At 40.2% G+C, this 27,533-nt stretch overlaps 1 protein-coding gene and 1 pseudogene across 2 annotated transcripts in view; one reads left to right on the top strand and one right to left on the bottom strand.

The window, feature by feature from the left end:
• On the bottom strand, positions 1 to 27,095 carry LOC136333822 (glucosamine-6-phosphate isomerase 1-like; annotated as a pseudogene).
• Positions 1 to 27,533, top strand: part of UNC79 (unc-79 homolog, NALCN channel complex subunit) — a 246,226-nt gene that overhangs the window by 112 nt on the left and 218,581 nt on the right. The gene's annotated exons all lie outside the window — the stretch shown is intronic.

Here is a 27,533-nt window from a genome sequence, read left to right as displayed (position 1 = left end):
CTATTGCAGTTGCGGCGTTTGCGGCTGCCGGGAGACCTTGGCATCGTGCTGGTGCGGGGGTGGGGGCTGAGGCTGGGGCGGGTGGGGGGGTGGGGGGTGGAAGAGAAGGTGGGGGGAGGGTGGACGGCAATGGCAACGCGGCGCTGTCCCCGGTGCTGAAAAAACAATGCGGTCTTCCTCGGGCTTGTGGTAGGGTTCGCAGGACTGAAGGACCCTGCGAAATGAAATTAAAATGGGGTCATTCTCGGAAAAAAAAAAGAGGCCTCGTATCTTTCAGATAAACATTTCAGTGTCTCTTGTTGGAGTGGGGGAAGGGGGGCAGCGGCAAGTCAGGGGCGGGGAACTGTCAGTGCAACCAAAGCCGGCCTGGCCTTCTGAGCATGCCCAGTTCTCGGTGCTGGAGCCATTGGGGAGTTTGTCTGCAGTTTCCACTTGAGGTTGGAGAGGCAAGAAGGGAGAGGAGGGGGGCGGGGGCAGCCAGGAGCCGGCAGAATTCAGGATCCAGTGTGAGGACCATCAGCTCAGGAATACCAAAACTGATGCTAAAACCGCGCACAATTGTAGGTTAAAGCAGGAGTCAGTGCTTGCAAGAAAGTGAAAGGGGCTCTGGGAAAATGATCCAACCTTTTGTAGGACAGCTCACACAAACTGTAACGAATAGCAGGAGTATTTTACTTGTCCCAGTAATGATTGGCTGTGTGTTTTGGTTGGAAGCAACCTGCTCATTCTGTGGACAGACGAAGTTTCTAATACGCTCTCATAGTGCGCATTAATTAGTAGGCCTTCGGTGTGTACCTGTTAGGTTGATTAATGTGAAACCTTTTCCTGAGTGCACTTGAGGGATTCAGACACTTAAACTTCTGATTGTAAATAAAGAATGTTTTCATTAAGCAACGAGTTTGTATTTTAACCAACTTACCAGAATTTCTTCATCTAATTGATTCTTGTTTCTTTTAAAGTAGAACACAGTTATATTGATAATGTTGCCACTACTTAAAAGTCTTTGTAATTCTTCTCTGAAATGGCTGTTAAAACCATTCTGTGAGACACCGAAAACAGTAGTCTCATTCTTTGGGGGGGGGGGGGTAGCTTGTATATGACAACGTGCAGTTTGTCACTTATTCCCTAGCTAGTTTAAATGAACTGAAGACTCACAGCATTCCCAGACTGATGGTTCATTAGAAATTGACTATGCACACCTACTGTCTGGTATTTGTACCTCCTCACAATGTTTTATTTCCTAATCTGTAAACCTGGGGTAATAATGCTGGTGGGTTGTTGTAATTATAAATGAGAGAATACACAAAGGTTGAGTAGTGAGCCTATCCCACAGCAAGTATTCAGTAAATGATGGTTATTATACTGACAATTATCCCATTTAATAGTCCATCTCTTCTAAATACTTAAGAAATTCTTTGTAATTTATTTCTGTCTTCAAAAGTTAAATCTAGATCTCAAAGATAAAATTTGCTTCTACAGAGGCTTTTGAAAAAATTGGATGCATATGTTAAAGTATTTTTTTTAATTTACTGATTTTTAGAGAGAGGAAAAGAGAGAAACATCAATTTGTTGTTCCACTTATGTATGCATTCAATGGTTGATTCTTGTATGTGCCCTGACTGGGGATTGAACCTGCAACCTTTGTGTATTGGGACAACACCCTAACCAACGCTCTTCCTGGCTAGGGCTGAATGCATTATTTTCCGAATAGTGACAACATACTTGGAATCAGTGTGAGTCTTCCCACTTGAGGATGTCACACCCTTGAAAGTTTTATTATAGTATAGTTGTTAAAAAACCAACACCTGTCATCAGATTTTATGGTTATATATTATGTAAGTAACTTCAGGTTAAAACCAGTGAGTATTACTCTTCCTGTGTTTTCTCCTTCTTGTTATATTTTGAGGTGCACTGGTTGCTTTGTCTTGTCTTTTTCCTGGACAGTTAATGCCAAGATAAGTAAAATCTATATGTGGACTTGGTTGTATAGTGCAAGTAGTGTGTAGTTAAGTAGCTACTTTAGAATTGTTTTTAAATAGATTTTTTAATCTGCAGATGATAGAAAGGACATCATGAGAAGCTAGAACATGTGGATTTGAGTTTTGCATGCCCTTCTGATTAACTGTGAGACACTGGGCAATTCATTTAATAGTTCTGTGCCTCAGTTCACCTGTGAAGTAAGGAGGAGTAGAAGCAGCTACATTTGTTAATCCTAAGGATTTGGAGGGTAAGGGAGGTAAATGGGAATAGGCTGTAAAAAGGATAAGGATGTTTTGGGTGTTTTTAGGTATCTTTATTTAGAGTGAAAGGAAGTTAAGAATTTCTTTTCTTTTTCTCTTACATGGATGAACATGAGTGGGTTGACACTGTAGTGCACATTATAAACTTGAAAATACAGCAAACACATAAATAGCTGTATAACTGATGTTCATAGTGAAGGGTGAACAGTTTTTAAGAAAGGAAAGTTGCAGATCTATGTTTATTTTGGCCTTGGACTCAGTAGGAGTATGGCTAAGGGGAGAGAGAAAGTGGAGGGAAGGCCATGAGCTTTTTCTTTTCTACTGGATGTGAAGACCACCAGGATTGGAGAGAATGAGAGTTCATTTCTTCTCTGCATTTAGGAGTGTGCACAGTATCACTTGCCTAAGAACCAAAAGGAGAGAATTAGATATATAATGTCAAAATATTATTTCTTTTACTCTTCTTCCTGAGGCTTCCTGATGTAGGTAAAGGTTTCCCTGGTACAGGAAGTGGACATATTTTGGTTGAACCAGCAAGAGGAAGTACTTGCATTTCAACCCAAACAGATTATGTGACTTACTTCTGAAATTTAGTGTATCACAGATATGTGAAAAATGATTAGTAGTATTTTCTTTTATGAAATAAGTAATAATAATGAAAAAGAAGCTACTTTTAGCTAAAATATGTATATTTAGTTCAGAGCCTATTTTTATACATTCAATTTGTTTCTTATTTTATGTGCAGAACCATCATAACATAAGGATTGCACAAGAGTGAAAATTTTTTCTTCCAAGTGCTTCTTTTTCTTACAAAGGTCACTGTAGTGAAAATGTTTGCATTGCTGATGTAGAATCTGGAGTGATAAAAATTTATAGTTCTTTTATTGGGAATTCTAAAGAGGAGTCCAAGTCTCCTGCATCCCACCTCTATCTTTCTCTGTCTTCTAAGAGTTAAAATTGACCAAACTGGAGGACTTTGGACGTTCTCTTTCAAAAGAAGCACACTTTTTGCTAACAGCAGAAGTTAAGAGTTGGGATTCCAGAATCAGACTGGTGCCTGGATATGAATCCTCGCTCTGCTTCTTACAATCTGTGTGACCTTTGACAAGTTAACTCAACCTCTTTAAGCCTCGATTGCATTAATCTATAAAATGGGGATTGTAATAGGTGTGAAGGTTAAATCCTGGCACATAGCAAGGAGTTCATAAATGTTAGCTATTATTATTATTATCATCAAGTATACAATCTTGTGCTTGCTGCTATATTATAAGTTATACATTTGGAGCTAGCTTCTTAGAAAAATGTATTATTTAAATGGGATGTAGACTTTTGGACTATTTTTTATTCTTCTTTCCTTGTCTCCAGCTTTTCTATACAGCAGGGGTCCCCAAACATTTTACACAGGGAGCCAGTTCACTGTCCCTCAGACTGTTGGAGGGCCGGACTATAAAAAAACTATGAACAAATCCCTAGGTACACTGCACATATCTTATTTTAAAGTAAAAAAACAAAACGGGAACAAATACAATATTTAAAATAAAGAACAAGTAAATTTAAATCAACAAACTGACCAGTATTTCAATGGGAACTATGGGCCTGCTTTCGGCTAATGAGATGGTCAATGTCCGGTTCCATATTTGTCACGGCTAGCCGTAACAAGTAATATGACGCGTGCGTTCCGCATCACCGGAAGTAGTACTGTACGTGAGCGACGCCGTGCTTTGCTCTCACTGTCCACCAATGAAAGCGGTGCCCCTTCCGGAAGTGCGGCGGAGGCAGGATAAATGGCCGCAGGGGGCCGCATGCGGCCCATGGGCCGTAGTTTGGGGACCCTTGCTCTAGCCTAACCCATTTTTGGTGGAAGGGGGTTTCTGCATTCCTTGACTTGGTCTATCTAAACCAGGGGTCCCCAAACTTTTTACACAGGGGGCCAGTTCACTGTCCCTCAGACCGTTGGAGGGCCGGAGTATAAAAATAAACTATGAACAAATCCCTATGCACACTGTACATATCTTATTTTAAAGTAAAAAACAAAACGGGAACAAATACAATATTTAAAATAAAGAACAAGTAAATTTAAATCAACAAATTGACCAGTATTTCAATGGCAACTATGCTCCTCTCACTGACCACCAATGAAAGAGGTGCCCCTTGGCCCTGACCCGTTGGCTCAGTGGTAGAGCATCGGCCTGGTTTGTGGAAGTCCCCGGTTCGATTCCCGGCCAGGGCACACAGGAGAAGCGCCCATCTGCTTCTCCACCCCTCCCCCTCTCCTTCCTCTCTGTCTCTCTCTTCCCCTCCCGCAGCCAAGGCTCCATTGGAGCAAAAGATGGCCTGGGCGCTGAGGATGGCTCCGTGGCCTCCGCCTCAGGCGCTAGAATGGCTCTGGTCGCGACAGAGCAATGCCCCAGATGGGCAGAGCATCGTCCCCTAGTGGGCATGCCGGGTGGATCCGGGTCGGGCACATGTGGGAGTCTGACTGCCTCCCCGTTTCCAGCTTCAGAAAAATGCAGAAAAGGAAAAAAAAAAAGAAAAGAAAAAAAAGAGGTGCCCCTTCCGGAAGTGCAGCGGGGTGGATAAATGGCCTCAGGGGGCTGCATGCGGCCCGCGGGCCGTAGTTTGGGGACCCCTGATCTAAACAAACCATTTTTAAGGCATAAACTTCCTATTCATCACCTTTTGTATTATGATGACAGTGTAACAGCTGGTAAACAGAAATCAGTTATATAAATATCCATCAAAATGGTTGTCAAACTTGGATATTAACCCACTAATAATTTGAGCATAAACTCAGAATAACTACTGACAGAAATGTGAATGTATGCTTTTTTATTTTTTTTACAGGGACAGAGAGAGAGAGTCAGAGAGAGGGATAGACAGGGACAGACAGACAGGAACAGAGAGAGATGAGAAGCATCAATCATCAGTTTTTCATTGCGACACCTTAGTTGTTCATTGATTGCTTTCTCATATGTGCCTTGACCACGGGCCTTCAGCAGACGGAGTAACCCCTTGCTCGAGCCAGCGACCTTGGGTCCAAGCTGGTGAGCTTTTGCTTAAACCAGGTGAGCCTGCACTGAAGCTGGCGACCTTGGGGTCTCAAACCTGAGTCTTACGCATCCCAGTCCGACGCTGTATCCACTGCGCCACTGCTTGGTCAGGCTGTATGCTATTTTTTTTTTTTTTTTTTAGAGACAGAGAGAGAGTCAGAGAGAGGGATAGATAGGGACAGACAAACAGGAACAGAGAGAGATGAGAAAATCAATCATTAGTTTTTCGTTGGGACACCTTAGTTGTTCATTGATTGCTTTCTCATATGTGCCTTGACTACGGGCCTTCAGCAGACGGAGTAACCCCTTGCTCGAGCCAGCGACCTTGGGTCCAAGCTGGTGAACTTTCGCTCAAACCAAATGAGCCCACGCTCAAGCTGGCGACCTTGGGGTCTGTAACCTGGGTCTTACACATCCCAGTCCGACGTTCTATCCACTGCGCCACCGCCTGGTCAGACTGTATGTGATATATATATATATTTGTATTTTTCTGAAGCTGGAAACGGGGGAGACAGACTCCCGCATGTGCCCGACCGGGATCCACCCGGCACGCCCACCAGGGGGCGATGCTCTGCCCATCTGGGGCGTTGCTCTGTTGCGACCAGAGCCACTCTAGCGCCTGAGGCAGAGGCCACAGAGCCATCCCCAGCGCCCGGGCCATCTTTGCTCCAATGGAGCCTCAGCTGCAGGAGGGGAAGAGAGAGACAGAGAGGAAGGAGAGGGGGAGGGGTGGAGAAGCAGATGGGCGCTTCTCCTGTGTGCCCTGGCCGGGAATCGAACCCGGGACTTCTGCACACCTGGCTGACGTTCTACCAGTGAGCCAACCGGCCAGGGCCCTGTATACTATTTTTAATGTATTTATTCTACTCAACATCTTTATCTCAGTAACTAAAAATCTTTTTGATTACATCAAAACAAACTTTTTTTTTTTTTAATTTATTTATTTATTTTTTCTGAAGCTGGAAACAGGGAGAGACAGTCAGACAGACTCCCGCATGCGCCCGACCGGGATCCACCCGGCACGCCCACCATGGGGCGACTCTCTGCCCACCAGAGGGCGATGATCTGCCCATCCTGGGCGTCGCCATGTTGCGACCAGAGCCACTCTAGCGCCTGAGGCAGAGGCAACAGAGCCATCCCCAGTGCCCGAGCCATCTTTTGCTCCAATGGAGCCTTGGCTGCAGGAGGGGAAGAGAGAGACAGAGAGGAAGGCGCGGCGGAGGGGTGGGGAAGCAAATGGGCGCTTCTCCTGTGTGCCCTGGCCGGGAATCGAACCCGGGTCCTCCGCACGCTAGGCCGACGCTCTACCGCTGCAAAACAAACATTTTTAAGAGTATAGCTAATATGATTTGAAGTTGAACTTGCCCTTTTCCCATACATATTTAAGGGCCATGCTTGGAGAAATCAATCGAATGTTTAAAAAAATTTTATGTTCATGATATGTACATTATTACTAAAATAGAAAAGTACTTCTTCTTTGAATAGCACTGAAACCTACTTATTTAGAAAGCTTTCCACACATTGCTAACTTCTTATAGTTGAATCTAGTTTTATTCATATAAAACTAAACTCTGTTTACTTAAACTCTGTTTTCTTTCTCTTTTGGCTGTTCCTACTCAGATTTTTCTTAGGACTACTTCCTTCTTGCCTTTTATAAACATGATTCTGTCATTAGTCGTCTCTCTCTCTCTCTTTAAAATCCCACAGACTTTTGCTCTCATTTCGGTTACCATCTCTTGTAGATGACATCTGAATACAATTTTCTAGTCTAAACGTGTCTTTTGAACTATAAGCCTCTATCAGGCACCTATAGGCATCTCAAACCCAAACTCTCTGTCTCCTGTACCAAACTTGTACTTCTTTTTATATTACTTATTTCAGTGATTGGCACCGCCATCTACCCATTAATCCTAGTAAAAAGAATAGTACCTCTTCTTAAACTTCTACTGTTTGTTATTAGTATTCAGTAAATCACCAAACCCTGTTGATTCTAGCACACCCAAACCAAATCGCTGTCCTAACTCCTTGATCTATTTGCACTGGACTGTTTTTTTATTTTTAAAGTTCCTCCAATGTATCATGTTCTTTTTGCCTGAAATGCTTTCTTTTCCTTAATGGCCCTCTTCTTTGCCTTTCTATTGTGCCATGTTTAGCTTGGAAGCTCGTCTGATTGCCAGTCTTACCCTGTATGCCCCACTTACGCGCTCTCACTGTATTGCAATGATTAGTTTTCTTGTTAGGTGCCCACATTTACTTTGTGTATAAACTGTATTATGTTCATCTGTGTGCCTCCAGTGTGCAAACCCCATTATCTAGTGCACAGTGTTTGCACAAAACTGATTCTTGAATAAGTAAAAATGATTGAGGGTGACTTAAATGTCTTTTATAAAGAAGGATTGTATAATCAAGTTTTGGGTATCATTAATTTGAAGATTACCATATACATTTTCTTCAGTGTGAAGTTCTTCATTCTGTACAATGTGGACATAAAAATACACTTGTCAGAAGTGCTTAAAACGTTTGTTAAATTAAATTATATAGGATTTGTATAACAAGTTACACTTTTCCTGAACATTCATTGTTTTTGGTTCTTTCTCATCAGTTAAAATGTTCTATTATTATGTTCAGCATAATCATTATGATTTCTAATTAGTAGACAATCTTATCACACAGCCAACAGTTTTTCTTAAGATAAAATGACCACACATCTGAAATCGGAGACTGTTCATGGTGTACTGTGATGTGGATCCTTTTATAACACATATGTTCAAGTCTTATATATTTATTACCCAACCAGTAAATAGGAGTTAAGTTGGAATTCGGTTTTGCAGTATTAGTATCTTGAAGATTCACAAGCATTTATTTCCTACATTCTGAACAAATATAGGTATCTCTGCATAATGAATCTATCCTTTCTTTCATCTTTTTATTTCTATACATGAAGGTTATTGATTTCTTCATGCTAATTTTATAACCTTACTTTACTAAATTATTTTCTTTTTTAGTTGTTTTCCCATCTATTCTTTGGGTTTTCAAGATGTATAATTATATAATCTGAATATAGAAAATAGTTCTTTCTTTTCTATTCAATTTTTACATCTCTAATTGTTTTTTCTAGTTGGATAGGCAAATATTTCATGCAATGTTAAATAAGCATAGATAATGAGTATTCTTGTTTTTATTTTATTTATTTTTTCTTTTTCTGAAGTTGGAAACGGGGAGGCAGTCAGACAGACTCCTGCATGTGCCCAACCGGGATCCACCCAGCATGCCCACCAGGGGGCGATGCTCCGCCCATTTTGGGGCGTTGCTCTGTTGCAACCAGAGCTATTCTAGCGCCTGAGGCAGAGGCCACAGAGCCATCCTCAGCGCCCGGGCCAACTTTGTTCCAATGGAGCCTTGACTGCGGGAGACAAAAAGAGAGATTGAGAGAAAGGAGAGCGGGAAGGGTGAAGAAGCAGATAGGCGCTTTTCCTGTGTGCCCTGGCCAGGAATCGAACCCGGGACTCCCGCACGCCTGGCTGACGCTCTACCACTGAGCAAACCGGCCAGGGCCAGTATTCTTGGGGGTTTTTTTTGTTTTGTTTTTTGTTTTTTTTTCAAAGAAAACATGTCCAGGTTATCTTGTTATTCAATTCTGTTGCATACCCATCACCCAAAGTCAGATTGTCCTCCGTCACCTTCTATCTAGTTTTCTTTGTGCCCCTCCCCTACCCCTCCCCCTCTCCTCCCTTCCCTCCCCCCACGCCCCAGTATTCTTGTTTTTAATTTTAGTTGGAGAAGTTCTAGTATTTCACTAGTAGGTAAGATATTCTTTGGGGCTGAGATATGTAACCATCAATTTTTACTTTATTGACTTAAAAAACCCTGAATTTTTTTTAATAATTTTTTTTTAATGGGGCGACCTCAATAAATCAGGATACATATATTCAAAGATAACATGTCCAGGTTATCTTATCATTCAATTATGTTGCATACCCATCACCCAAAGTCAGATTGTCCTCTGTCATCTTCTATCTAGTTTTCTTTGTGCCCCTCCCCCTCCCCCTTTCCCTTTCCCTCTTCCCCCTCCCCCTGTAACCACCACACTCTTATCAATGTCTCTTAGTTTCACTTTTATGTCCCACCTACGTATGGAATAATGCAGTTCCTGGTTTTTTCTGATTTACTTATTTCACTTCGTATAATGTTATCAAGATCCCACCATTTTGCTGTAAATGATCCGATGTCATCATTTCTTATGGCTGAGTAGTATTCCATAGTGTATATGTGCCACATCTTCTTTATCCAGTCATCTATTGATGGGCTTTATGGTTGTTTCCATGTCCTGGCCACTGTGAACAATGCTTCAATGAACATGGGGCTGCATGTGTCTTTACGTATCAATGTTTCTGAGTTTTTGGGGTATATACCCAGTAGAAGGATTGCTGGGTCATAAGGTAGTTCTATTTTCAGAAAAAACCCTGAATTGTATTGAATTTTGTCAAATTCATTTTCTGTATTCATGAAAGCCATGTGACTTCTCTTATTAATATGCTAAATTGAATTTTGTCATACTTTATTTCAGTGGTAGTCAAACCTGGTCCCTACCTGGTTCCAGCTTTCATGGTGGACGGTAGCAGAGCAACCAAAGTATAAATAAAAAAGTAGATTTAACTACAGTAAGTTGTTTTATAAAGATTTAGTCTGCCAAACTTAGCAAAAATCCAACATAAAGTACTTGGTAAGTAATTATTATTATATGCTTTAACTTGCTGTAACTCTGCTTTATAAATTTTATAAAGTAAAGTTACTTCGCTACTTTATAAATCAGCATTACTGTGGAACCAGTGGGCGGTTAGAAAATTTTACTACTAACAGAGATACAAAAGTGGACAGTAGGTATAAAAAGGTTGACTACCCCTGCTTTAATTATTTTTCTATTGATATTTACATGTCAGATTTTTCTTTTTTCTTTTTTGCAGGGCTAGTTTGGGGAGTAATTCTAGTCAGGATCTGGGAACAATACTATATTTACTACATAAGATGAGTCTGGGCGTTTTCCTACTTTTCCTATGCTCTGGAATGATTAAAGCAACATTGGGGTTGTCTTTAAAAGTTTATTAGAGTTCCCCTGTAAAACCATCTGGCCTGGTGCTTTTTTTGTAGTGGAACTCTTTAACTTCTCTCTTTATTTCCTCAATGACCCTTGTTCTATTTAGACTTTGTGTTTCTATGGGGGTCAATTTTGGTAAGTTTTATTTCTCTAAAAAATTATTCAGTTTACTTAAGTTTTCAATTTTTTTGCATAGAATTACACAGAAGTGCTTTTTAGAAATTTAAAATTTTCCATTTTTTTAAATTTATTCATTTTTGAGAAGAGAGAGTGTGAGAGAGAGAGAGAGAGAGAGAGGAGGGAGGAGCAGGAAGCTTCACCTCCCATATGTGCCTTGACCAGGCAAGTGCAGGTTGAACTAGCGACCTCAGCATTCCAGGTCGATGCTTTATCCACTGCGCCACCACAGGTCAGGCTAAAATTTTCCATTATTTTGATGTAATTCCTTGTCATATGTTATGTTGTGTATTTAGTGCAATTTGTGCTTCTCTCCCACCTTTTTTTAAAATTGAGTCTGTAATTTGTCTATTGTTGATTTTTCTCCTAAGGAATTAGTTTTTGGATTTATATATTTATTCTACTTTTTCTTGTTTCTACATTGATTTATGCTTTTATTATTAATTCCCCCCTTTTCCTGAATCCTTTGTTTTACTTTGGTGGTTATTTTCTAGTTGTTTGAGTTGGGTGTTAATTTCTTTATTTTAATATTTTTGATACAGGCATTTCATGCAATATATTTTTCTTTGACACTTCCTTTAGCTGTAGCCTATAGATTCCTCATAATGTCAGGCTTTTGTTATTATTTTCATGAAATTCTGCAAATTAATTTTGTCTTTTGCCTTTGACCCAACAGTTATTTAAACATGTGCTTGTAAAATCCATGTGGAAAGAGATTTTGTTCTTTTTTTTTTTTTTTTTAAGTGAGAGGAGAGATAGAAAGACAGATGCTGGCATGTGCCCTGACCACGATCCACCTGGCAACTCCTCATCTGGGGCTGATGCTTGAATCAATCAAGCTATCCTCAGTGCCCAGGGCGATGCTTGAACCAATCGAGCCACTCTCTGCAGGAGGGGAAGAGAAAAAGAAGGGGGAGAGAAGCAGATGCTCACTTCTCTTGTGTGCCCTGACTGGGGATCGAACCCAGGATGGCCGCACACTGAGCCAATGCTCTATCCACTGAGCAAACCAACCAGGGCCAGAAATTTTCTTCCTTTTAAATTTTGTTATTGGTTTCTATTTTTATTGCATCATGATCTGGGAATGGTACTCATATTATTTATAGTCTTTGGAACTTACTGAAGTTTTCTTTGTGGCCTAACATTTGACTAGTTTTTGTCAACGTTCCATGTGGACTTGAAAAGAAATTGTAATCTCTATTTTTGGGATTCAGAGCTTGCTATAGATCGAGAAGGCCTACTATTATGTTGTCTAGGTCTTCTGTGCCTGTAATTTTTAGTCTGCTTGATTTTGGATTGTGAGGTATGTTAAAGTTTTTCTATTATTAGTTTGTTTCTGTCTATTTCTCCTTGCATTTTTTGTAGGTTGCTGCTTAGTGAAAATTATTGCTGTTATCGGGTTCATAAATATTAGTAGCTGTAATGTCTTCATTGTGAATTGTAGCCTCAAGCATTATAAAGTTTTCTTTATATATTTTAATGCTTTTTGGTTTCAAATCCATCTTGTCAGATATCAAGATTATGACCCCCCGTTTTCTTTTTGTGTTTGCCTGATGTATCTTTCTCCATCTTTTTATTTTTAACTCTTTTGAATCTCTTTGTTTTAGGTGTGTCTTGTATTCTGCATAGTGTTGGATTTTGCTTTATTAGCCAATCTGAAAATCCTTTTCTTTCAATAGGTGAGTTAAGCCCATTTACATCTATTGATATGATTAATATATTTGGCCTCAGTAGTTCTATCATATTGTTTTATTTTTATGTCTTGTATCTACACTTTGTCATTATGGAGTGAGTTTTATCTGATTGATCCATTAGTTAACTTTATACTAATACTTTTACTTTATACTAATACCATTAGTTTATTTTTTTGGACTTAATTGGTTTCTTACATTGAACAATATTGAAATTAGTATGTAACCTCTTTTCCCTTGCTCCGTCTATCTCAGTATGTGATCTAAAATTCTATCTCATTATTTTTAATTAATATTTATTGGGCAATCATATCTATATGTACTCCTTATTTTCCTACCCCATTTTTTGATTATCATACTATACTATATTTTCTCCTTTATAACTATGATGTAACTTTGTTCTACAGGTATGTTTGTACTATTTAATGCTCACCACTAATTCTTGTATTGCTGTCTCTCAGTGTCTTTGGTTGTCTGAATGTCCTTTTCAATAGATTCTTTAAGAAGAGCACATAGGATCATTGTACCCTGAATTTTGGCAAGTTTATGATACTTTGCAGCTTTATAGTTAGAGATCAATTGGGTTAGATATAAATTGCTTAACTCATATTCCTCTTCCTTGAGCATTTTAAAGTTGTTATACTATTTTTCTGGGGAACATTAAGAATTGTTGAGGCCCTGGCTGGGTTGCTCAGTTGGTTAGAGTGTTTTCCCAATATGCCAAGGTTGTAGATTTGATCCCCAACAAGGGCACGTAAGAGAATCAACCAATAAATGCGTAAATAAGCAGAACAACAAATGATATTGTTCTCTCTGTCTCCTTCTCTCTTCCTCTCTTTCTAAAAATCAATTAATAATAAAATTTAAAAACAGGAATTGTTGAAAAATGTGGTGACAGTCATGTTTTGTTTTCCTTTTTAATGACAACCTTTTGCCTGGTTGCCCAATTAAAAAAATTTTTTTTTAAAAAGTAGTTTTAACTTTAACATGATTCACTGTTGGCCATGTTGAAATGATTGTGGTGTATCCTTTCAATATGTAATTTTGAGACATTTTTAATTTTAGAAGACTGTTCTGGAAGTATAGTTTAAAATTTTATTTTGTTCTATTGTTTGCCATTCTTTGCAATCTCTATCATATGTATGATGGGTTTTTCTTTTTTTGCTAATCTCCTATATGGATCAGTTTCTGTTGTATGTTTTAAAAATATAATTCTTCATTTCTTTTTTTTTTTTTTTTTTTTTTTAAAGAGGCAGAGATAGACAGGGACAGACAGACAGGAACGGAGAGAGATGAGAAGCATCAATCATCAGTTTCTCGTTGCGCATTGCGACTTCTTAGTTGTACATTGATTGCTTTCTCACATGTGCCTTGACCGTGGGCCTTCAGCAGACTGAGTAACCCCTTGCTCGAGCCAGTGACCTTGTGTCCTCGCTGGTGAGCTCTTTGCTCAAGCCAGATGAGCCCGCGCTCAAGCTGGCGACCTCGGGGTCTCGAACCTGGGTCCTTCCGCATCCCAGTCCGACGCTCTATCCACTGCGCCACCACCTGGTCAGGCTAATTCTTCATTTCTTTTCAGTTTTTAAAAAAAATTTTTTTTGCCTGACCTGTAGTGGCACCAGTCCACCTGTTTTTATTTGTTTGTTTTTATTTTTCTTTTATTAATTTTTAGAGAGGAGAGAGAGTGAGAGAGAGATAGAAGGGGGTGGGGGGAGCAGGAAGCATCAACTCCCATATGTGCCTTGACCAGGCAAGCCCAGGGTTTTGAACCGGCGACCTCAGCATTCCAGGTCGACACTTCATCCACTGAGCCACCACAGGTCAGGCTCTTTTCAGTTTTTTGAGTCAACTGTACAATATACTTTTATTAGTCTATATGTGAGCTAGCTATTCATGATGATTCTGTATGTAAATAGGACTATATTTATTAAGCCCTTAATTTGAAATGTCAAATATAAATTAAAAACTGAAACTCTTCAGCTGAATATTATCTTATTTCTCACAAGACCAAAGTTATTTATTATAAGCAAGTACAGGCATCGGTCTTTGCCAGTGTGTCTTCTAGTGTAGACATGCCCAAGTGTCTAAGTTTTGGAATACATGTTATTTTGACCTATTTTTGTTTATTATGGAAATAAACATAATAATATTCTCCCATTTTGGAAGCACAGTTGAATGAATTTTGCTAAGTATAATATATACAGGTGTGGGCAAGAATAAGTTTACAGTTGTAATACAAATAAGTAATACAATAATTAATAAATAATAATACAAGAATAAACTGTTCTGTGAACTTGCAACTGTAAATGTACTTTTGCCCCACCTTGTACAGTTGTGTAACCACCACCCAAATCAGTGTAAAGAACAGTCCTCTTACCCTAAAAAGATTCTTGTATTTCTTTGCTCTTGATCCTCTTCTTCAACCCCTGGTTCTAGAATTTCCTATAAATAAAGTCATTCAGTACATTGTCTTTTTTGTGTGACTTATTTACTTAGCATAGTTTTTTAACATTCATTCACATGTTGTTGAATGTGTTAATATTTTGTTCCTTTATATTGCTCTTTAGTATTTTATGGAGTATATGTATTATTTAGATTGTTTCCAGGTATTGGCCATATGAATTATGCTGCTGAAAGTGTATAGTTGCATATGTTTTTATTTCTCTAGGGTAAATACCTAGGAGTAGAATTGCTTGACCATATGGCAAATGAATATTGTATTTTGAAGCAGCTGTAACATTTTTTATTCTCACCAGCAACTTAAGAGAGAGTTCCAGTTGTTCCAAATTCTCATCACACTTGGTATTGACTTTTTAAAAACTTTAGTCGTTCTTATGGGTTTGCGATTTTTTTTTTCATTTTTATTAGAGAGAGAGGGGAGAGAGAGAGAGAGACAGGGAGAGAGAGAGAGAACAGGGGGAGGAGCAGGAAGCATCAACTCCCATATGTGCCTTGACCAGGCAAGCCCAGGGTTTTGAACCGGCGACCTCAGCATTCCAGGTCTACGCTTTATCCACTGTGCCACCACAGGTCAGGCATTGTGATGTTTTATTATTATTATTATTATTATTTATTTTATTGATTTTAGAGAGAGGAAGGGAGAGACAGAAACATAGATCTCTTTCTGTATGTGCCCTGCCAGGGGATTAAACTGGCAACCTTTTGCATATCTGGACCATGCTCTACCAACTGAACCATCTGACCAGGGCTTTCATTGTGGTTTTATTTTGCATTTCTCTGAAACTAGTGATGTTGAGTATCACTTCATGTACTTATTGGACATTTGTATATCATCTTTTGGGAAATAGCTATTGCAGTCTTTTGTTCATTTTTATTAGATTTTTGGTCTTTTTACTGAGTTTTAAGAGTTCTTTATATATTCTGAATATGAGCTCTTAGTTTTGAAAAAGTTTGCTTCCATTCTGTGACTCACTTTTGTGTTTTTCTAACTATACCTTCTGAGAAGTGAAACGTTTAAGTCATGAAGTCAATTTTATCAATCATTTTTCTTATATCATTTCTGCTTTTGTATTCTGTTTAAGAAGTCTTTGCCTAACCTAACAATACAAAGATTTTTCTCCAGTGCTTTTTTCTAGAAATATGATAGTTTAATCTTTAACATTTAGATTTTTGAACATCTTTGAGCCAGTTCCTTTATGTATGGTATGAGGTAAGGTTTGAAGTTCATTATTTCCACATGCACTATTGAGTTGTTCCAGCACCATTTATTGTAAAAAATTATCTTATGTCTGTTGAATTATCTTGGTAGCTTTGTTAAATCTCAATCAACCATATATGTTTGGGTCTATTTCTAGACTCTATTCTGTTTATTCACTTATATGTCTATCCTCATGCCAGTGACATAGTATGGTCTTTATTATTGCAAGTTTATAATAAGCCTTGGAAAGTTCTTCAACTTTTTCAAAATTTTAATTTTTGCTCTTTCAGGTTTTCGCTTTTTATGTGAACTTAAAAATCAATGTCTTTCTCTCTCTCTCTTTTAAGGAAGCTTATTTTGGTTTTGGCCTCTACCTCAATTGAGGAGGATTATTATTTTAACAACATTGGGTTTTCCAATTCTTGAAATGATATATATGTACACTTATTTAGGTTTTGTTTCATTCCCATTGTAATGTCTTGCTACATTGTTCATTAAATTTATTCCTAAGTATTTTTGTGAATGGAACTGTTTTCTACATGTTATTTTCTAATTATATAGTGTTAGTATAGAGAAATATAATTGATTTTTGTATGTTGAGCTATTATTCTGCATGCCTTCAATGTTTATATATTAGTCTATTAGCTTTTTTGGGGGATTACTTAGGGTTTTCCACACATACCGTCATGCATCTGTGAATAAAGTTTGACACGAACCTTTCCAATCTTTTTTCTTTCTATCATCTATTTCACTGGCTAGGCACTACAGAACAATGTAAATGAAAGTGGTGTAAGTTCACATCCTTGCCTTGTTCCTGGGTACAAAGCTTTAAGCCTTTTACAATGTGAAATCAACCTTGCATTCCTGAAATAAACCACCTTTGGTCATAATATGTACCCTTTAAAAATATTGTTGATATAGAACTTTCCAAGTTACTTTTTTTTTTTTTTTTTTTCATTTTTTCTGAAGCTGGAAACGGGGAGAGACAGTCAGACAGACTCCCGCATGCGCCCGACCGGGATCCACCCGGCACGCCCACCAGGGGCGACGCTCTGCCCACCAGGGGGCGATAATCTGCCCATCCTGGGCGTCGCCATGTTGCGACCAGAGCCACTCTAGCGCCTGGGGCAGAGGCCACAGAGCCATCCCCAGCGCCCGGGCCATCTTTGCTCCAATGGAGCCTTGGCTGCAGGAGGGGAAGAGAGAGACAGAGAGGAAAGCGCGGCGGAGGGGTGGAGAAGCAAATGGGCGCTTCTCCTGTGTGCCCTGGCCGGGAATCGAACCCGGGTCCTCCACACGCTAGGCCGACGCTCTACCGCTGAGCCAACCGGCCAGGGCCTTTTTTGTTATTTTAATTTCTACTTGGTCAACTTTGGTATGTATGTCTTTCAAGGAATTTTTCCATTTTGTCCATTTGATAAATTTTTCCAGTTGTCCATTAAAAATTTCTAAAAAATTATTGCTTTTAGAGAGAGAGAGGAAGGGAGAGAAAGAAACATGGATTTGTTGTTTCTCTTATTTATGCATTCATTGATTGATTCTTGTATGTGCCCTGACCGGGGATCAAACCTGCAATCTTGATGTATCTGGACAATGCTCTAACCACCTGAGCTAGCTGGCCAGGGCTCCAGTTGTCTATTTATTGACAAAATTGTTTGTAACAATTCGTTATTATCCTTTCTATATGTGTAAAAACTGTTGCTATGTCCTTTTATTTCTGATATTGGCAATTTATGTCTCTCTTTTTTCTTGACTTGTCTATTTAGAGATTTATCAATATTACTGATCTTCTCAAAGAACCAGCATTTGATTTTGATAATTTTTTCAATTGTTTTTCTGCTATCTATTTTGTTGATTTCTACACTTATCTGTACTATTTCTTTCCTCTGATTTAAATTGGATTTAATTTGCCCTTTTTTTTTCGAGTTTCTTAGAGTAAAGCTTATTTGATTGATTTGAGATCTTTCTGCCTTTTTATTAATATAGGTACTTAAAGCCATAAATTTTCGTGTAAGTCTGACGTTAGCTGCATTCCACAAATTTTGATGTGTTGTATTTTCATTATTGCTTACTTCAAAATATTCTGTAATTTATACTGTCTTTTTTCTTTTGATACAAAGTTTCTTTAGAAATGTTGTTTAATTTTCAAATATTGGGGATTTTTCCTGGTTCTTATTTATTGTTTTTGATTTCTAACAATTCTCATTTTGTCAGCAAACATAAACTATTAGATTTCAACCTCTTGGCATTGAGACTTGTTTTATGACCCGGAAAACGGGCTAATACTGGTAAAGATTCGGCGTGCACTTGAAAAGAACGTGCATTCTGGAGTTGCTGGCTGATAGGTTCAAATCTTCTATGTCCTTGCTACTTTTTGTCTAGTTGTTTTTCTCCATCAATTGCTGATAAAACCATATTGTTGTCTTTAACTACTATGAAAAGGAATGGTCTATTTTTTGCCTTTAAATCTCAGTTTTTGCTTCCTGTGTCTTGAAGCTCTGTTGTTGGGCTCATACTCACTTATGATCGTTATGTTTTCCAGCTGAATCCTCTACTTGATCATCATGGGGTGTCTTCTTTATCCTTGTTAATATGTCTTGTTTTGAAATCTTTTTATCTGAGAGCAATAATGCTACTCTAGCCTCCTTTTGCTTACTGTTTGAGAGGCGTGTAAAGGGTGGGAGAAAGTAGGTTTACAGTTGTATGTGAAACACAGAGTTTATTCTTGTGTGACTTGTTAAATATTATTTTATTTTCCATATAAATGCCTGTAAATCTACTTTTGCTCTATTCTGTATTTTGTATTTATTTCCTTTCAACATTTAGAAATGTTCTCTCAGGGCCCTGGCTGGGTAGCTCAGTTGGTTAGAATGTCATCCCTACGTGCCGAGATTGTGGCTTTGATCCCCGGTCAGGGCACATCCAAGAATCAGCCAATGACGGCATGAATAGGGGAACAACAGATGGATGTTTCTCTGTCTTTCTGTCTCTCTCTCTCTGTCTTTTTCCCTGTCTTGCTCTTTAAAAATCAATAAATAAAAATTTTAAAGAAATTTCTTATTGGCTTTTTAGGTATTGTCTTTGCATTTTTTAAAACAATTTTTCTGAAGTGAGAAGTGGGGGGGCAGAAAGACTCCTGCATGCACCTCATCAGGATCCACCCGGCATGTCCACCAGGGGGTGATGCTCTGCCCATCTGGGGCGTTGCTCCCCTGCAACTGGAGCCATTCTAGTGCCTGAGGCGGAGGCCATGGAGCCATCCTCAGTGCCCGGGCCAACTTTGCTCCAATGGAGCCTTGGCTGCGGGAGGGGAAGAGAGAGACAGAGAGAAAAGGAGAAGAGGAGGGGTAGAGAAGCAGATGGACACTTCTCCTGTGTGCCCTGGCCCGGAATCGAACCCTGGACTTCCACAGGCTGGGCCGACGCTCGACTGCTGAGCTAACCAGCCAGGGCCTTCTCTTTGCATTTTTTAGTAAAGGCCTAGCAATTATAATGTACATCCTTAAGTTTTCATAGTTAACATACAATTAATTATGTACTACTTTATTTAAAATATAGACATCTTGCAGCCTTATAGGCTCATAGTCTTCTTCCTTTTTTAGTTATATGTAATACATGTAATACATATATAACCCATTTAACAAAGTTATGATTTTAATTTTAAAGTGATATGGTTAATAAAGAAATTAAGAGGAAAAGGAAAATCTAGTCTTTTATATTTACAGAGATTTGCCATATCTGATGCTCTTTATTTTATTTTTTTTGAGGATCAATGTTTCTATCTCCAGACCCTAAATTTCCTTTAACCCTTTTGTAGTGCAGTCTGCTTGTGACCAAATTTCTCAGATTTCTTGCCTGAAAATGTCTTTATTTTGCTTTTATTCTTGAAAGATATTTTTGCTAAATACAGAATTCTGCTTTGACAGTTTTTTTTTCTTTCAGTACTTTAAAGATATTATTCAGTCTGGCCTTTTCATGGTTTCAGCCTACAAACTGTATTACATTCATAATATGTACGTAATATATATATATATTTTTTCTTTCGATGCTTTCAAGACTTTGTTTTTCTTTGGCTTTTATCAGTTTGACTCTCAGATGGGCTCCTATCGGCATAGTTTGTTAGATGTTTATTCTGTTCAGTGTTTGCTTATTCTGTGTATGATAATCACTGTTGTTTTTAAAAAAAATCAAATTTGGGAAATCTTTGGATATTATTTCTTCACATTTTTTTTGCCCCATTCTTTTTGTCCTCTCTTTTTGACATTCCATTTATACCTCCTTAATTTTACTGTTTGATGTTATGTAACAGTTCTCCGAGGCTCTGTTCATTTTATTCGCCAATCCTTTCTTTTCTTCTGTATTCTTGAACCTTGAATACCATATACTGATCTCTTTTCAAGTTCACGCCCTCTTTCCTCTGTCATGTCTATTTGGGGAAGTCTGTCCAGTGAATTTTTTTTTAATTTAGATATTCATATTTGTCAGTTCTAAAGTTTTCAGCCTGTTCTTCTTTTATCATTTTTTATTTTTCTGTTGGGACTTCTTATTTCTCTGATGAGAGTTCCATGCATTGAAAGCATCTTCTGTTTTACTTCACTGAGGATTGTGATCCTAGTGGTATATACCTTTCTGTTAGTTCCAACATCTGTTTCATTTCATGATCGAACTGGGCTGACTTTCTCTCCTTTTGAGAATGTGTTTCATTTTCTTGGTTCTTTGTGTGTTGCATAATTTTGGATTGTATCCTGAACATTATGAATGTTCAGTCGTGGGGACTGCAGATCCCATTGCTTCCTGCTGATGAATAGCGTTTACCTTATTTCACTAGGTCATTTTCTTGGCTGGGCTTGAGCCGTAAACTCTGTTGCTTACGCAGTAACTCTTTCCTCTGTTCAGATCTTTTTCCTTTAGCTGGGCTGCTTTGGGTGTGGTTTGCATCCATCTGTGTGGTTCAGGGATCCGTCAGGGAGGTGGGTCCCCTGAGCCTGCAGGTCCCCTTTCCCTTGTGGGCTTCCTCCACTCGCTTTAACATTCACTGTTCGCCGGCTTTCCTTTCCTGGTTCCCTAGGTCAGGACGATTGTGGGTTTTTCTGTCTGCCCTCACCACTGTGTGGGCTGCGGGGTCCGCACTCAGCCCCCGCCTTAGACGTCACGGAGCCGGTCTCCCCTCCTGCTTGGCATCGGGAACACCCTCCCGGAGTCTGCCGGCTTCTGTCCATTCTCTCGTGCTCTTAGGTCGTTGATTTTTCATCACGTCCAAGCTCTGTAGTTATTTTCCGGGAGGGGAAGAAGGTCTGTGGGTAGAGGTTTCATTGATCATAACCAGAGGCCTCTTTATTTTTTTAATTTTTAAGAATTCCTCCTTTCTATGTTTTATTTTTCTTAAGCATTATCCATTGTGTTTATGTCTACCTGTTTCTCCTGGCTGAGTCTTCACTTAAAAAAGGTTTCTTCTTTTATTTCTGATTCTCTGCAGAGTTCTTTCACCTTCCTTTCAGAATCTCTCTTTTCTGGTCACCTCACTTCAGTGTGCTTAAGCACAGTTTCAATCCTTTTCTTCATTTCCCTTATCTTGTTCTGAAATGTGAGGTTACAGTTTTCTCCTGTTTGGTGCACGTCTTTTCTTCTTCTTAAGATAGATTTGTATGGGATCTTCTGTTGCTCATTTTTTAAAGTAAAGTAAGTTTCCCTGTAATTTCAGGGAGGGTCGGTCAGGATAACGTTAGGGCTCATCTTCTATTTTCTTGTTTTGCAAAGTGATAAAAAAATATGCTCTTGTACTTTCTGAGTCCTGTTTTCTTTGGTTCCCTTCTGCACTTTTAGGTGGGCTTTCTCTCTACTTTGCTTCTAATATTCTTACCCTGTTCAATGAGGAGTCTGTTCCCCGCAGCGGCTTCTGAGCCCAGGGGTTCATCTTGAAGGCGAAGGTAGCCTTGGTTTGTTAGTGTTTAGAGTTGACCGTCTGTTTCACTACAGAGTTTATCACTTGCAGAAACCCCTCCCTGCTTTGACTTCTGTTTTCCTGTGAGCCGCCGTAGATTCCTATGAGCACCTGGGGCCGATTTGAGAGTTCCCCTGTCCAGCGGCCCATCAGGCCCAAAGGCCTCCTTTTGTGTCTTCTGCGTGGATGCTGATACCGTATGAGTGTGCAGCTGTCAGAAGTTTGTCCCATCCTCTGATAATTGGTTCACTGGGCTACTTTGTTACTTAGTTTCGTTGTAGATCTTGTCAGCTAGCCTGTGGGTGATCATCCTCATTGATCTGTCTGTGTTTAGTCCAGGGGCTTGGGTTGATTCGCGAATCCCGGTCGGGCGCATGCGGGAGTCTGTCTGACTGCCTCCCCGTTTCAGCTTCGGAAAGGTGCAGAAAAAGAACACCCTCCCCAAAAAAAACCCCCACATTGCTGCCATTGACCTCTTCCCAGATCTATTAGCTTTCTTAACCAGACTCTTCTAAAAACCCCGTTCTCTGGTAGGTGAGATTCATTTCTTGAATAAATAGCTGCTGCCTTTAGAAGCAGGCTTGTCACTGTTCACTCACTCTCTGTGTCTGTGTCAGGATGAAGTCACAGCAGCCCCAATCCATTTTTTTTTCTGTTGTCACTAAGAGGAGATGCCCCAAATTCTCAAGTATGGGAACCTTTAAATCAATGGTAATATTGTGTTTTTCTTACACCACTGAGCCTGGCTTGCTCTTCAGTTTTTTGAAATTAAATAATATGTTGTTTATATTCACTGTATACATGCTCAGGGGATGAACTAAAAAGAAAAGCAAGGAAATGCCTAACAGAAAAGTTAGAAAAGTATTTACCTTTATGGCGAGTGAAGGGGATGAAGGTAGCGACAGATGCAGATAAGACAGGAAATGTTCTCTCTTCTTTTCTGGGTGGTGGGTATATGAGTGTGCATTTAATACTATTTTTGAAGCTGCACGTGTAATTTATGCCCTCTTTAATATCATTAAATGGGCTAAGTAGAATCTCTGGGACACAGTTTGAACTCAGTATCCTTGGGAGCCCCTCCTGGGGACGTCACTGAGCAAGGTCAGGAGTGACTTTAAGGAAAGCAGGGGTCACAAAGTTGGGCTTTAGGTGACTGTGGCGGCGTGAGCCAAGTACTGGACCTCTGGGAAAATGATGGTTGGGGAGTGGGTTACTCTGTATTTTCTGCTTAAGCTCAACATGATCTACCCCTCGTTCTTAGATGTAGGTCAAAGAAGAGTTCTTTAGGAGTAAAATGAGCATCCTTAGCTATTCCAGGAGACTGTGGAAGAGAGTGGAAACTTCATTGGCTTAGCAACAAATAAGAATGGAGGCATACTCCCCTAGACATTCTGCCTGGGGTTAAAAACCCAGGGTATTGGGTGTGGGGCTCCTGGTGACGACAGCTTTCAACAGTCTTTCTCTTGAACCACAGTGCTCTGGTCTTGACTGGTTTGCCTGATGCAAAACTGGATGTTTCCCAGGAAAATGGATGCATGGGATAGACTACATTCTTTGAAGCTGTGAATGTCTAAACATGTCTTTATTTTTATCCTTTATTTTTTATTTATTTATATATTTTTTAGAGACAGAGAGAGAGTCACAGAGAGGAATAGACAGGGACAGACAGACAGGAACGGAGAGATGAGAAGCATCAATCATTAGTTTTTCGTTGCACATTGCGACACCTTAATTGTTCATTGATTGCTTTCTCATATGTGCCTTGACCGTGGGCCTTCAGCAGACCAAGTAACCCCTTGCTGGAGCCAGCAACCTTGGGTCCAAGCTGGTGAGCTTTTTGCTCAAACCAGATGAGCCCGTGCTCAAGCTGGCAACCTTGGGGTCTTGAACCTGGGACCTCGGCATCCCAGTCCGACGCTCTATCCACTGCGCCACTGCCTGGTCAGGCTATTTTTATCCTTTAGAAGATTTTACTTATTGATTATAGAGCGAGGAGAGAGAGAGAGAGAGAGTGGGAAGGGAAGGGGAGGAAAGGGAAGCATCAGTTTTTAGCGGTTGCTTCTCATATGGGCCTTGACCTGGTGAGGGCATGGTTTATAACAGGTGACCTCAGCATTCCAGGTCTATGCTTTACCCACCGCGCCACCACAGGTCAGGCTAAACATGGCTTTGCTTTGTATTTCTAGCTCACCTGAATATAAGTTTCTACTTTGAGAATAATTGTTTCCCCTGGGTTTTAAAGGCACAGCTTAATTATTGTCACGCTTTCAGTGTTGCTTTTGAGAAGTCCAAAGCCATTCTGATTCCTGGTCTTTCCTAAGTGATGTAAACTGTTAAAAATCTCTAGAAACATATAGAATATTTTGTTTGTCACCAGTTTCTGACATTTCACAACGATGTGCCTTGTTATGTGTCGATTTTTAGTTCTTGTGGTAGATTTAAAATATATTTTTTCCCATTGACTTGAGACAGAGTTGGGGGGGGAGGCATCGACTTGCTGTTCTGCTTAGTTTCTGCATTTAGTTGTGCACTCATTGACTGCTTCTTCTACACGCCCTGACCAGGGTCCAGCCCGCGACTTTGGTGTGCCAGGATGAAGCTTTATCTACTGAGTCAGCGGGCAAGAACCCCTCGTGATAAACTTTTTGATCTGCTGTATTCTAAAATTTTCTTAACAATTTTAATGATCTGAACCCCTTTGGTTCGGCTATTGCCTTTTCCTGGAACGCCTTTTATTCTGATGTCAGACCACCGACATTGTTCATTAGTCTCTCTCTTTTTTAAAGATTTTATTTATTGACTTTATAGAAAGAGGAAAGAGAGAGGTAGGGGGAGCAAGTAGTATCAACTCACAGTTGCTTCACTTTAGTTGTTCACTGATGGCTTGTCATATGTGCCTTGACCGGGCAAGCCCAGGGCTTCGAACCAGCGACCTCCGCATTCCAGGTCAGCATTCTATCCACTGCACCACCACAGGCCAGGCTGGTCATTTCTCTTTTATTTCGTCTCTCTCTTTTTTATATATATACTTCGAAGGGAATTTCTATAACTGCACCTTCTAGCCCTTCTATTGATTACTTATTTCTAAGATCATAGTTTTAATTTGTGAGGGCTCCTTTGTTTGTTTTGTTCTCTGTATTTTTTTTGGGGGGGATATTGGATTTAATAGAAAATATCACATTGTAAATAAGCCCATGGATCTTTTAGCTTAAAACAGGACGACAGCACAATCATAGATAAAGGTAAAGACCAAAGGCTGGTAACAAACATATCACTTAAGAGGCCTGACCCAAGCTCTGAAAGATTTTCACCAGAAATGGAGGTAGCAGCAGCTTAAAACAGGCACAGAACAAGGGGGTGGAGGCTCCACAGAGCGAAAGGAAAAGCAGAGCAATGGACTCATCTTGTGAAGGATGAAGGGACTATTAGGGCTCTTATGAGCACCTGTGATGAGGACCAAGCCTCTCTAGCATTTATGACAGTGCCCACACCCACCGTCAGGGCCATGGTGGGCACTTTGATGAGCTCTCCATTGAGGAACCCAGCATTGGCCAGCATGGAGTCCATGGACAGTGTCTTCACTCAGGTCCGGGACACCAGACTGGAGCCCAGCTCATTGAAAGCAATGTGTCCTTCGGGGCCAATGCCTCCAACGAACAGCTCAATCCCAGCCTTGATCTGCCCTTCGAGGTGTCACACTTAGTCTGCAGGTCAGCTGCGTCCCCATCTGGAATGTGGGTGTTTCCTGGGTGGATGTCAGTTTGCCTTAAGAAGTTGTTCCACGTGAAGGAGTGGTAACCCTCTGGGTGGTCTTGAGGAAGACCCACATATTCTTCCACGTTGAAGGTCTTCATGTATTTGAAGGACAGGACTCCATTCTCATAGTACTCAATTAGCTTTTTGTCACAGCAAAGCATGGTGCTCCCAGCGGGGAGCCCCAGGGTGAAGTATCTGTCTGGTCCTGGGTTAGATGGGATGATGTGTTTCCTGATGTGTTGGGTGGCCCACTCGCTGGCTTGAGAGTGGTGGGTCCAGGACGGTGAGCTTCGTCTTCTCTTAGGCACCTCCTGCAGCAGCTGCAGCAAAGGCACTTTGTAAAAATAGATACATATATTTTTAATAAGACCTCAACATTCATTCTTGGATAGAGTATCTTATCTTTCTGATATTAATAAGAGTATTTTTAAAATGTTTTTGTCTCCTACATAGGTTATTTTTCTACAGGTTGATTTCCTGTTCCTTCCGGTCTGTCTTCCATGTTAGAGGCTTTCTCTAGACGGCTGGCTAGTCTTTGCTATCTTTATGGTTAAGGGGTGGGACTAAGGTGCTGACCTGAGCACATTGATGGAGTCGTTTATTGGGAAACCTTGATGTCGCTGTCTCTCTTTAAGGCTTTTATCTTTGACTGGTCAGGTTCACAGAAGGAAGGAGAAAAAAAAAAAGACTTCCAATCTCTGGCCTTAAGGGTAAAGATCTGTCTGCTAGGTATTGAATGGGATGGACAGAGATTGGCTTGCCTCTGTGTTCAGTATTCCAAGTTCACACTCCCACTAAATCCCATTGGTTTAGGTAGGGGTGGGCTGTCTAAACTTCAGCTGTGTTTGATTACTTTCATTCCAAAAACCCTCTGGTGTGTATTCTCTTTGGACTACTGAGTTGGGGAGAGGTGCTCTCTCAGGGGTGTGAAGTAGTGGGGAGAATTCAGGGATCCATTTGCTTCTTTTTTTTTAAATTTTTTTTTATTTATTCATTTTTTAGAGAGGAGAGGCAGAGAGGAGAGAGAGACAGAGAGAGAGAGAAGGGGGGAGGAGCTGGAAGCATCAACTCCCATATGTGCCTTGACCAGGCAAGCCCAGGGTTTAGAACCGGCGACCTCAGCATTTCCAGGTCGACGCTTTATCCACTGCACCACCACAGGTCCCATTTGCTTCTTAAAGAGCTTTCAGCCAATCCCTCCTCTTCATTTTTTAATTTTTATTTCTTCGCCTCACTCCTGCTCAACACCTCTAGGTAAGAGCTATCTGGTGCTGCCAATTCCATGCCTTCTGAGACCTCTGTGGTGCACGTTGTTCGTCCTCAGTTTTCCTGCTGCTGGCCTGGGGTTCGACTCTGTGGTCTGCCAAGTCAGTTGCTGCTTGTTCGTTGGCTTTCAAGATTCCAGAAATAGGTTGCTGTGTGTCTTCTTGCCTGTTGTTTCTTTCTTCTTATCTTTAAACGATCCCTTTACTGTAGTTTGGCGGCATTCCAGGTATGCATGATTTAGATGATTGTGTTCACTTTGTGGTTAACCCAGAAACTTTCTCCCACTTTTTATGTCTAGCGTCCTATCATTCTTTATGTCTTAACTCAAATATGATCTCTTCTGAGAGGCCTTCCCAAAGCACCCAATGCAAAGAAAGAATCCTCTGTTTCCTTCTTTATTCTCTGGTTTAGCTGCCTGCATGGTTCTTTATAAACCTTTGAAAACAATTTATATTTATTTATTTTTTATTTTTTTGTATTTTTCTGCAGCTAGAAACGGGGAGAGACAGTCAGACAGACTCCCTCATGCGCCCGACCGGGATCCACCCGGCATGCCCACCAGGGGCGACGCTCTGTCCACCAGGGGGCGTTGCTCTGCCGCTACCAGAGCCACTCTAGCGCCTGGGGCAGAGGCCAAGGAGCCATCGCCAGCGCCCGGG

This window comes from Saccopteryx bilineata, chromosome 4 (assembly GCF_036850765.1).
Source record: "Saccopteryx bilineata isolate mSacBil1 chromosome 4, mSacBil1_pri_phased_curated, whole genome shotgun sequence".
NCBI classification, from domain to species: domain Eukaryota; kingdom Metazoa; phylum Chordata; class Mammalia; order Chiroptera; family Emballonuridae; genus Saccopteryx; species Saccopteryx bilineata.
The sequence above is the reverse complement of the archived record's forward strand: the minus strand, read 5'-3'. Positions and strand labels throughout refer to the sequence as shown.